Below are 12,299 nucleotides of genomic sequence, written 5' to 3' on the forward strand. Positions count from 1 at the left end.
AATTCCTAAATTCTTAAATTCCTAAATTCTTAAATCCTTAAATCCTTAAATTCTTAAATTCTTAAATTCTTAAATTCTTAAATTCTTAAATTCTTAAATTCTTAAATTCTTAATTTCTTAATTTCTTAATTTCTTAATTTCTTAATTTCTTAAATTCTTAAATTCTTAAATTCTTAATTCTTAAATTCTTAAATTCTTAAATTCTTGAATTCTTAAATTCTGAAATTCTTAAATTCATAAATTCTTAAATTCTTAAATTCTTAAATTCTTAAATTCTCAAATTCTTAAATTCTTAAATTCTTAAATTCTTAAACTCTTAAATTCTTAAATTCTTAATTCTTAATTCTTAATTCTTAAATTCTTAAATTCTTAAATTCTTAAATTCTTAAATTCTTAAATTCTTAAATTCTTAAATTCTTAAATTCTTAAATTCTTAAATTCTTAAATTCTTAAATTCTTAAATTCTTAAATTCTTAAATTCTTAAATTCTTAAATTCTTAAATTCTTAATTTCTTAATTTCTTAAATAATTAAATTCTTAAATTCTTAAATTCTTAAACTCTTAAATTCTTAAATTCTCAAATTCTTAAATTCTTAAATTCTTAAATTCTTAAATTCTTAAATTCTTAAATTCTTAAATTCTTAAATTCTTAATTCTTAAATTCTTAAATTCTTGAATTCTTAAATTCTTAAATTCATAAATTCTTAAATTCTTAAATTCTTAAATTCTTAAATTCTTAAATTCTTAATTCTTAATTCTTAAATTCTTAAATTCTTAAATTCTTAAATTCTTAAATTCTTAAATTCTTAAATTCTTAAATTCTTAAATTCTTAAATTCTTAAATTCTTAAATTCTTAAATTCTTAAATTCTTAAATTCTTAAATTCTTAAATTCTTAATTCTTAAATTCTAAAATTCTTAAATTCTTAAAATCTTTATTTCTTAATTTCTTAATTTCTTAATTTCTTAAATTCTTAAATTCTAAAATTCTTAAATTCTTAAATTTTTAAATTCTTAAATTCTTAAATTCTTAAATTCTTAAATTCTTAAATTCTTAAATTCTTAAATTCTTAATTCTTAAATTCTTAAATTCTTAAAATCTTAAATTCTCAAATTCTCAAATTCTTAAATTCTTAAATTCTTAAATTCATAAATTCTTAAATTCTCAAATTCTCTAATTCTTAAATTTCTAAATATGAAGATCCCTAAATTTCTTGAATTCCTAAATTTTTAAATTCAGAACATTTTGAAAAAAAAGAACTGCATAATTCTTAAATTCTTATATGATATTATTTTTGTCACCATCATTTATATATATAAAAAATTTCGATGGTTTTGTTCGAACGCGAATCAATTCAACACGGAACGTCGGATCGAGGTGCTCTTTGTTGCGTTGGGTTCGTAAAAGCCCAAACAGGGTTTATACGCTAACAAATTGACATTTTGGCCACTCTGAGACCGATTCTGGAAAATCAGCCGATTGTCTAAGACAAATTACGTATAATCAAATTTTGATCACAGGAGGCTGAAGAAACGTATAATCAAATTTTGATCACAGGAGGCTGAAGAAACAAAAGAGCTAAAAACGTCAAGAAAAAAACGAGACAAGACGAAGTTTGTCGGGTAAGGCTTGTAGATTATAGAAAACCTGATAATATTGGAGTTTTTTTGGAGACATATTTTAGGTAAGAGAAATTTTTAGAGGAAAATAATACAATTTTCGTGTTTCGATTTTTCTGTGACTTTTTGGCGAGAATTATCAAGTACGAACTGTATTTAATTTTTCAAATCCCTAAATTTATGAGCATGAGCATGAGCATGAGCATGAGAGACCACCCATGGTTGTCCTTCTCCGTTGCTGAACAGGACCGTAATCTCCTATCAATACAACTGACCATACGCTTAAACGATCTAATGGTGTTTCTCTTATCAACAGCATGTATGAATGCGTTGAAAAGATAAAACATCAAGATCATTAAAACTAGATCTGAAGCAAATAGGTAACAGTCATTGACCACCAACGGCGCCCGCCATGTCAGTTTGTAGATCTCGAGGGGATTGGGACGGGAATGTTAGTTAGCACAGGTTGCTACAAAGGGTGGGTTCTATACGATATCCACACCCCCACGTGTGCCGGAAAACTACTTCTACTTGGGATTTTGTTAGTGGGAAAGGGTAATGGCCAGGATTCATCATAGAGGATGATGATGCGACCCAATAATCAATGAATTTTGTTTAATGATGTGATGTATTATGCATTCTCAAGGCAAACAGTCGGATGATGCGGATGAGATTATTCCCGGTTATTTGGTGTTGAGTTTAGCATAAATGATTCAATCTTAGACAGCCGGCTGTGGAAAGATAAAACCAAATAAAATGCGAAAACGCGAAACCGCCCGGACCGAAAAACACACACAATCGGGGGACAACAAAGACGGAAACGGAATCGAAAATCCTGTGTGATAACCGCGACGCGACCCGCACCGTTCCAATTCTCCAAGGCAACTGTCAAACTTCACGAAATCGTCCGGGTCGAAATACACACACAATCGGGGGGAAAACAAAGACGGAATCGGCAACGAAAATCCGGCGTGTTAACCGCGACCCGCACCGTTCAAATTCTCCAAAGCAACTGTCAAACATCGCGAAATCGTCCGGGTCGAAATACAAACAATCGGGGGGAAAACAAAGACGGAAACGGCAACGAAAATCCGGCGTGTTAACCGCGACCCGCACCGTTCAAATTCTCCAAAGCAACTGTCAAACATCGCGAAATCGTCCGGGTCGAAATACAAACAATCGGGGGGAAAACAAAGACGGAAACGGCAACGAAAATCCGGCGTGTTAACCGCGACCCGCACCATTCGAATTCTCCAAAGCAACTGTCAAACATCGCGAAATCGTCCGGGTCGAAATACACACACAATCGGGGGGAAAATAAAGACGGAAACGGCAACGAAAATCCGGCGTGTTAACCGCGACCCGCACCGTTCAAATTCTCCAAAGCAACTGTCAAACATCGCGAAATCGTCCGGGTCGAAATACAAACAATCGGGGGGAAAACAAAGACAGAAACGGCAACGAAAATCCGGCGTGTTAACCGCGACCCGCACCGTTCGAATTCTCCAAAACAACTGTCAAACATCGCGAAATCGTCCGGGTCGAAATACAAACAATCGGGGGGAAAACAAAGACAGAAACGGCAACGAAAAACCGGCGTGTTAACCGCGACCCGCACCGTTCAAATTCTCCAAAGCAACTGTCAAACATCGCGAAATCGTCCGGGTCGAAATACATACACAATCGGGGGGAAAATAAAGACGGAAACGGCAACGAAAATCCGGCGTGTTAACCGCGACCCGCACCGTTCAAATTCTCCAAAGCAACTGTCAAACATCGCGAAATCGTCCGGGTCGAAATACAAACAATCGGGGGGAAAACAAAGACAGAAACGGCAACGAAAATCCGGCGTGTTAACCGCGACCCGCACCGTTCGAATTCTCCAAAACAACTGTCAAACATCGCGAAATCGTCCGGGTCGAAATACAAACAATCGGGGGGAAAACAAAGACAGAAACGGCAACGAAAAACCGGCGTGTTAACCGCGACCCGCACCGTTCAAATTCTCCAAAGCAACTGTCAAACATCGCGAAATCGTCCGGGTCGAAATACATACACAATCGGGGGGAAAATAAAGACGGAAACGGCAACGAAAATCCGGCGTGTTAACCGCGACCCGCACCGTTCAAATTCTCCAAAGCAACTGTCAAACATCGCGAAATCGTCCGGGTCGAAATACAAACAATCGGGGGGAAAACAAAGACAGAAACGGCAACGAAAATCCGGCGTGTTAACCGCGACCCGCACCGTTCGAATTCTCCAAAACAACTGTCAAACATCGCGAAATCGTCCGGGTCGAAATACAAACAATCGGGGGGAAAACAAAGACAGAAACGGCAACGAAAAACCGGCGTGTTGACCGCGACCCGCACCGTTCAAATTCTCCAAAGCAACTGTCAAACATCGCGAAATCGTCCGGGTCGAAATACACACACAATCGGGGGGAAAATAAAGACGGAAACGGCAACGAAAATCCGGCGTGTTAACCGCGACCCGCACCGTTCAAATTCTCCAAAGCAACTGTCAAACATCGCGAAATCGTCCGGGTCGAAATACAAACAATCGGGGGGAAAACAAAGACAGAAACGGCCAACGAAAATCCGGCGTGTTAACCGCGACCCGCACCGTTCGAATTCTCCAAAACAACTGTCAAACATCGCGAAATCGTCCGGGTCGAAATACAAACAATCGGGGGGAAAACAAAGACAGAAACGGCAACGAAAAACCGGCGTGTTGACCGCGACCCGCACCGTTCAAATTCTCCAAAGCAACTGTCAAACATCGCGAAATCGTCCGGGTCGAAATACACACACAATCGGGGGGAAAACAAAGACGGAAACGGCAACGAAAATCCGGCGTGTTAACCGCGACCCGCACCGTTCAAATTCTCCAAAGCAACTGTCAAACATCGCGAAATCGTCCGGGTCGAAATACACACACAATCGGGGGGAAAATAAAGACGGAAACGGCAACGAAAATCCGGCGTGTTAACCGCGACCCGCACCGTTCGAATTCTCCAAAGCAACTGTCAAACATCGCGAAATCGTCCGGGTCGAAATACATACACAATCGGGGGGAAAATAAAGACGGAAACGGCAACGAAAATCCGGCGTGTTAACCGCGACCCGCACCGTTCAAATTCTCCAAAGCAACTGTCAAACATCGCGAAATCGTCCGGGTCGAAATACAAACAATCGGGGGGAAAACAAAGACAGAAACGGCAACGAAAATCCGGCGTGTTAACCGCGACCCGCACCGTTCGAATTCTCCAAAACAACTGTCAAACATCGCGAAATCGTCCGGGTCGAAATACAAACAATCGGGGGGAAAACAAAGACAGAAACGGCAACGAAAAACCGGCGTGTTGACCGCGACCCGCACCGTTCAAATTCTCCAAAGCAACTGTCAAACATCGCGAAATCGTCCGGGTCGAAATACACACACAATCGGGGGGAAAACAAAGACGGAAACGGCAACGAAAATCCGGCGTGTTAACCGCGACCCGCACCGTTCAAATTCTCCAAAGCAACTGTCAAACATCGCGAAATCGTCCGGGTCGAAATACACACACAATCGGGGGGAAAACAAAGACGGAAACGGCAACGAAAATCCGGCGTGTTAACCGCGACCCGCACCGTTCAAATTCTCCAAAGCAACTGTCAAACATCGCGAAATCGTCCGGGTCGAAATACAAACAATCGGGGGGAAAACAAAGACAGAAACGGCAACGAAAATCCGGCGTGTTAACCGCGACCCGCACCGTTCGAATTCTCCAAAGCAACTGTCAAACATCGCGAAATCGTCCGGGTCGAAATACACACACAATCGGGGGGAAAATAAAGACGGAAACGGCAACGAAAATCCGGCGTGTTAACCGCGACCCGCACCGTTCAAATTCTCCAAAGCAACTGTCAAACATCGCGAAATCGTCCGGGTCGAAATACAAACAATCGGGGGGAAAACAAAGACGGAAACGGCAACGAAAATCCGGCGTGTTAACCGCGACCCGCACCATTCGAATTCTCCAAAGCAACTGTCAAACATCGCGAAATCGTCCGGGTCGAAATACACACACAATCGGGGGGAAAATAAAGACGGAAACGGCAACGAAAATCCGGCGTGTTAACCGCGACCCGCACCGTTCAAATTCTCCAAAGCAACTGTCAAACATCGCGAAATCGTCCGGGTCGAAATACAAACAATCGGGGGGAAAACAAAGACAGAAACGGCAACGAAAATCCGGCGTGTTAACCGCGACCCGCACCGTTCGAATTCTCCAAAACAACTGTCAAACATCGCGAAATCGTCCGGGTCGAAATACAAACAATCGGGGGGAAAACAAAGACAGAAACGGCAACGAAAAACCGGCGTGTTAACCGCGACCCGCACCGTTCAAATTCTCCAAAGCAACTGTCAAACATCGCGAAATCGTCCGGGTCGAAATACATACACAATCGGGGGGAAAATAAAGACGGAAACGGCAACGAAAATCCGGCGTGTTAACCGCGACCCGCACCGTTCAAATTCTCCAAAGCAACTGTCAAACATCGCGAAATCGTCCGGGTCGAAATACAAACAATCGGGGGGAAAACAAAGACAGAAACGGCAACGAAAATCCGGCGTGTTAACCGCGACCCGCACCGTTCGAATTCTCCAAAGCAACTGTCAAACATCGCGAAATCGTCCGGGTCGAAATACAAACAATCGGGGGGAAAACAAAGACAGAAACGGCAACGAAAATCCGGCGTGTTAACCGCGACCCGCACCGTTCAAATTCTCCAAAGCAACTGTCAAACATCGCGAAATCGTCCGGGTCGAAATACACACACAATCGGGGGGAAAATAAAGACGGAAACGGCAACGAAAATCCGGCGTGTTAACCGCGACCCGCACCGTTCGAATTCTCCAAAGCAACTGTCAAACATCGCGAAATCGTCCGGGTCGAAATACATACACAATCGGGGGGAAAATAAAGACGGAAACGGCAACGAAAATCCGGCGTGTTAACCGCGACCCGCACCGTTCAAATTCTCCAAAGCAACTGTCAAACATCGCGAAATCGTCCGGGTCGAAATACAAACAATCGGGGGGAAAACAAAGACAGAAACGGCAACGAAAATCCGGCGTGTTAACCGCGACCCGCACCGTTCGAATTCTCCAAAACAACTGTCAAACATCGCGAAATCGTCCGGGTCGAAATACAAACAATCGGGGGGAAAACAAAGACAGAAACGGCAACGAAAAACCGGCGTGTTGACCGCGACCCGCACCGTTCAAATTCTCCAAAGCAACTGTCAAACATCGCGAAATCGTCCGGGTCGAAATACACACACAATCGGGGGGAAAACAAAGACGGAAACGGCAACGAAAATCCGGCGTGTTAACCGCGACCCGCACCGTTCAAATTCTCCAAAGCAACTGTCAAACATCGCGAAATCGTCCGGGTCGAAATACACACACAATCGGGGGGAAAACAAAGACGGAAACGGCAACGAAAATCCGGCGTGTTAACCGCGACCCGCACCGTTCAAATTCTCCAAAGCAACTGTCAAACATCGCGAAATCGTCCGGGTCGAAATACAAACAATCGGGGGGAAAACAAAGACAGAAACGGCAACGAAAATCCGGCGTGTTAACCGCGACCCGCACCGTTCGAATTCTCCAAAACAACTGTCAAACATCGCGAAATCGTCCGGGTCGAAATACACACACAATCGGGGGGAAAAAGACGGAAACGGCAACGAAAATCCGGCGTGTTAACCGCGACCCGCACCGTTCAAATTCTCCAAAGCAACTGTCAAACATCGCGAAATCGTCCGGGTCGAAATACAAACAATCGGGGGGAAAACAAAGACGGAAACGGCAACGAAAATCCGGCGTGTTAACCGCGACCCGCACCATTCGAATTCTCCAAAGCAACTGTCAAACATCGCGAAATCGTCCGGGTCGAAATACACACACAATCGGGGGGAAAATAAAGACGGAAACGGCAACGAAAATCCGGCGTGTTAACCGCGACCCGCACCGTTCAAATTCTCCAAAGCAACTGTCAAACATCGCGAAATCGTCCGGGTCGAAATACAAACAATCGGGGGGAAAACAAAGACAGAAACGGCAACGAAAATCCGGCGTGTTAACCGCGACCCGCACCGTTCGAATTCTCCAAAACAACTGTCAAACATCGCGAAATCGTCCGGGTCGAAATACAAACAATCGGGGGGAAAACAAAGACAGAAACGGCAACGAAAAACCGGCGTGTTAACCGCGACCCGCACCGTTCAAATTCTCCAAAGCAACTGTCAAACATCGCGAAATCGTCCGGGTCGAAATACATACACAATCGGGGGGAAAATAAAGACGGAAACGGCAACGAAAATCCGGCGTGTTAACCGCGACCCGCACCGTTCAAATTATCCAAAGCAACTGGCAAACATCGCGAAATCGTCCGGTCGAAATACAAACAATCGGGGGGAAAACAAAGACGGAAACGGCAACGAAAATCCGGCGTGTTAACCGCGACCCGCACCGTTCGAATTCTCCAAAGCAACTGTCAAACATCGCGAAATCGTCCGGTCGAAATACACACACAATCGGGGGGAAAACAAAGACGGAAACAGCAACGAAAATCCGGCGTGTTGACCGCGACCCGCACCGTTCAAATTATCCAAAGCAACTGGCAAACATCGCGAAATCGTCCGGTCGAAATACAAACAATCGGGGGGAAAACAAAGACGGAAACGGCAACGAAAATCCGGCGTGTTAACCGCGACCCGCACCGTTCGAATTCTCCAAAGCAACTGTCAAACATCGCGAAATCGTCCGGTCGAAATACACACACAATCGGGGGGAAAACAAAGACGGAAACGGCAACGAAAATCCGGCGTGTTAACCGCGACCCGCACCGTTCAAATTCTCCAAAGCAACTGTCAAACATCGCGAAATCGTCCGGGTCGAAATACAAACAATCGGGGGGAAAACAAAGACAGAAACGGCAACGAAAATCCGGCGTGTTAACCGCGACCCGCACCGTTCGAATTCTCCAAAACAACTGTCAAACATCGCGAAATCGTCCGGGTCGAAATACAAACAATCGGGGGGAAAACAAAGACAGAAACGGCAACGAAAAACCGGCGTGTTAACCGCGACCCGCACCGTTCAAATTCTCCAAAGCAACTGTCAAACATCGCGAAATCGTCCGGGTCGAAATACATACACAATCGGGGGGAAAATAAAGACGGAAACGGCAACGAAAATCCGGCGTGTTAACCGCGACCCGCACCGTTCAAATTCTCCAAAGCAACTGTCAAACATCGCGAAATCGTCCGGGTCGAAATACAAACAATCGGGGGGAAAACAAAGACAGAAACGGCAACGAAAATCCGGCGTGTTAACCGCGACCCGCACCGTTCGAATTCTCCAAAACAACTGTCAAACATCGCGAAATCGTCCGGGTCGAAATACAAACAATCGGGGGGAAAACAAAGACAGAAACGGCAACGAAAAACCGGCGTGTTAACCGCGACCCGCACCGTTCAAATTCTCCAAAGCAACTGTCAAACATCGCGAAATCGTCCGGGTCGAAATACACACACAATCGGGGGGAAAATAAAGACGGAAACGGCAACGAAAATCCGGCGTGTTAACCGCGACCCGCACCGTTCAAATTCTCCAAAGCAACTGTCAAACATCGCGAAATCGTCCGGGTCGAAATACAAACAATCGGGGGGAAAACAAAGACAGAAACGGCAACGAAAATCCGGCGTGTTAACCGCGACCCGCACCGTTCGAATTCTCCAAAACAACTGTCAAACATCGCGAAATCGTCCGGGTCGAAATACAAACAATCGGGGGGAAAACAAAGACAGAAACGGCAACGAAAAACCGGCGTGTTGACCGCGACCCGCACCGTTCAAATTCTCCAAAGCAACTGTCAAACATCGCGAAATCGTCCGGGTCGAAATACACACACAATCGGGGGGAAAATAAAGACGGAAACGGCAACGAAAATCCGGCGTGTTAACCGCGACCCGCACCGTTCAAATTCTCCAAAGCAACTGTCAAACATCGCGAAATCGTCCGGGTCGAAATACAAACAATCGGGGGGAAAACAAAGACAGAAACGGCAACGAAAATCCGGCGTGTTAACCGCGACCCGCACCGTTCGAATTCTCCAAAACAACTGTCAAACATCGCGAAATCGTCCGGGTCGAAATACAAACAATCGGGGGGAAAACAAAGACAGAAACGGCAACGAAAAACCGGCGTGTTGACCGCGACCCGCACCGTTCAAATTCTCCAAAGCAACTGTCAAACATCGCGAAATCGTCCGGGTCGAAATACACACACAATCGGGGGGAAAACAAAGACGGAAACGGCAACGAAAATCCGGCGTGTTAACCGCGACCCGCACCGTTCAAATTCTCCAAAGCAACTGTCAAACATCGCGAAATCGTCCGGGTCGAAATACACACACAATCGGGGGGAAAATAAAGACGGAAACGGCAACGAAAATCCGGCGTGTTAACCGCGACCCGCACCGTTCGAATTCTCCAAAGCAACTGTCAAACATCGCGAAATCGTCCGGGTCGAAATACATACACAATCGGGGGGAAAATAAAGACGGAAACGGCAACGAAAATCCGGCGTGTTAACCGCGACCCGCACCGTTCAAATTCTCCAAAGCAACTGTCAAACATCGCGAAATCGTCCGGGTCGAAATACAAACAATCGGGGGGAAAACAAAGACAGAAACGGCAACGAAAATCCGGCGTGTTAACCGCGACCCGCACCGTTCGAATTCTCCAAAACAACTGTCAAACATCGCGAAATCGTCCGGGTCGAAATACAAACAATCGGGGGGAAAACAAAGACAGAAACGGCAACGAAAAACCGGCGTGTTAACCGCGACCCGCACCGTTCAAATTCTCCAAAGCAACTGTCAAACATCGCGAAATCGTCCGGGTCGAAATACATACACAATCGGGGGGAAAATAAAGACGGAAACGGCAACGAAAATCCGGCGTGTTAACCGCGACCCGCACCGTTCAAATTCTCCAAAGCAACTGTCAAACATCGCGAAATCGTCCGGGTCGAAATACAAACAATCGGGGGGAAAACAAAGACAGAAACGGCAACGAAAATCCGGCGTGTTAACCGCGACCCGCACCGTTCGAATTCTCCAAAACAACTGTCAAACATCGCGAAATCGTCCGGGTCGAAATACAAACAATCGGGGGGAAAACAAAGACAGAAACGGCAACGAAAAACCGGCGTGTTGACCGCGACCCGCACCGTTCAAATTCTCCAAAGCAACTGTCAAACATCGCGAAATCGTCCGGGTCGAAATACACACACAATCGGGGGGAAAACAAAGACGGAAACGGCAACGAAAATCCGGCGTGTTAACCGCGACCCGCACCGTTCAAATTCTCCAAAGCAACTGTCAAACATCGCGAAATCGTCCGGGTCGAAATACACACACAATCGGGGGGAAAACAAAGACGGAAACGGCAACGAAAATCCGGCGTGTTAACCGCGACCCGCACCGTTCGAATTCTCCAAAGCAACTGTCAAACATCGCGAAATCGTCCGGGTCGAAATACACACACAATCGGGGGGAAAATAAAGACGGAAACGGCAACGAAAATCCGGCGTGTTAACCGCGACCCGCACCGTTCAAATTCTCCAAAGCAACTGTCAAACATCGCGAAATCGTCCGGGTCGAAATACAAACAATCGGGGGGAAAACAAAGACAGAAACGGCAACGAAAATCCGGCGTGTTAACCGCGACCCGCACCGTTCGAATTCTCCAAAACAACTGTCAAACATCGCGAAATCGTCCGGGTCGAAATACAAACAATCGGGGGGAAAACAAAGACAGAAACGGCAACGAAAAACCGGCGTGTTAACCGCGACCCGCACCGTTCAAATTCTCCAAAGCAACTGTCAAACATCGCGAAATCGTCCGGGTCGAAATACATACACAATCGGGGGGAAAATAAAGACGGAAACGGCAACGAAAATCCGGCGTGTTAACCGCGACCCGCACCGTTCAAATTCTCCAAAGCAACTGTCAAACATCGCGAAATCGTCCGGGTCGAAATACAAACAATCGGGGGGAAAACAAAGACAGAAACGGCCAACGAAAATCCGGCGTGTTAACCGCGACCCGCACCGTTCGAATTCTCCAAAACAACTGTCAAACATCGCGAAATCGTCCGGGTCGAAATACAAACAATCGGGGGGAAAACAAAGACAGAAACGGCAACGAAAAACCGGCGTGTTGACCGCGACCCGCACCGTTCAAATTCTCCAAAGCAACTGTCAAACATCGCGAAATCGTCCGGGTCGAAATACACACACAATCGGGGGGAAAATAAAGACGGAAACGGCAACGAAAATCCGGCGTGTTAACCGCGACCCGCACCGTTCAAATTCTCCAAAGCAACTGTCAAACATCGCGAAATCGTCCGGGTCGAAATACAAACAATCGGGGGGAAAACAAAGACAGAAACGGCCAACGAAAATCCGGCGTGTTAACCGCGACCCGCACCGTTCGAATTCTCCAAAACAACTGTCAAACATCGCGAAATCGTCCGGGTCGAAATACAAACAATCGGGGGGAAAACAAAGACAGAAACGGCAACGAAAAACCGGCGTGTTGACCGCGACCCGCACCG

This window comes from Culex pipiens, chromosome 2 (assembly GCF_016801865.2).
Source record: "Culex pipiens pallens isolate TS chromosome 2, TS_CPP_V2, whole genome shotgun sequence".
Classification (NCBI taxonomy): domain Eukaryota; kingdom Metazoa; phylum Arthropoda; class Insecta; order Diptera; family Culicidae; genus Culex; species Culex pipiens.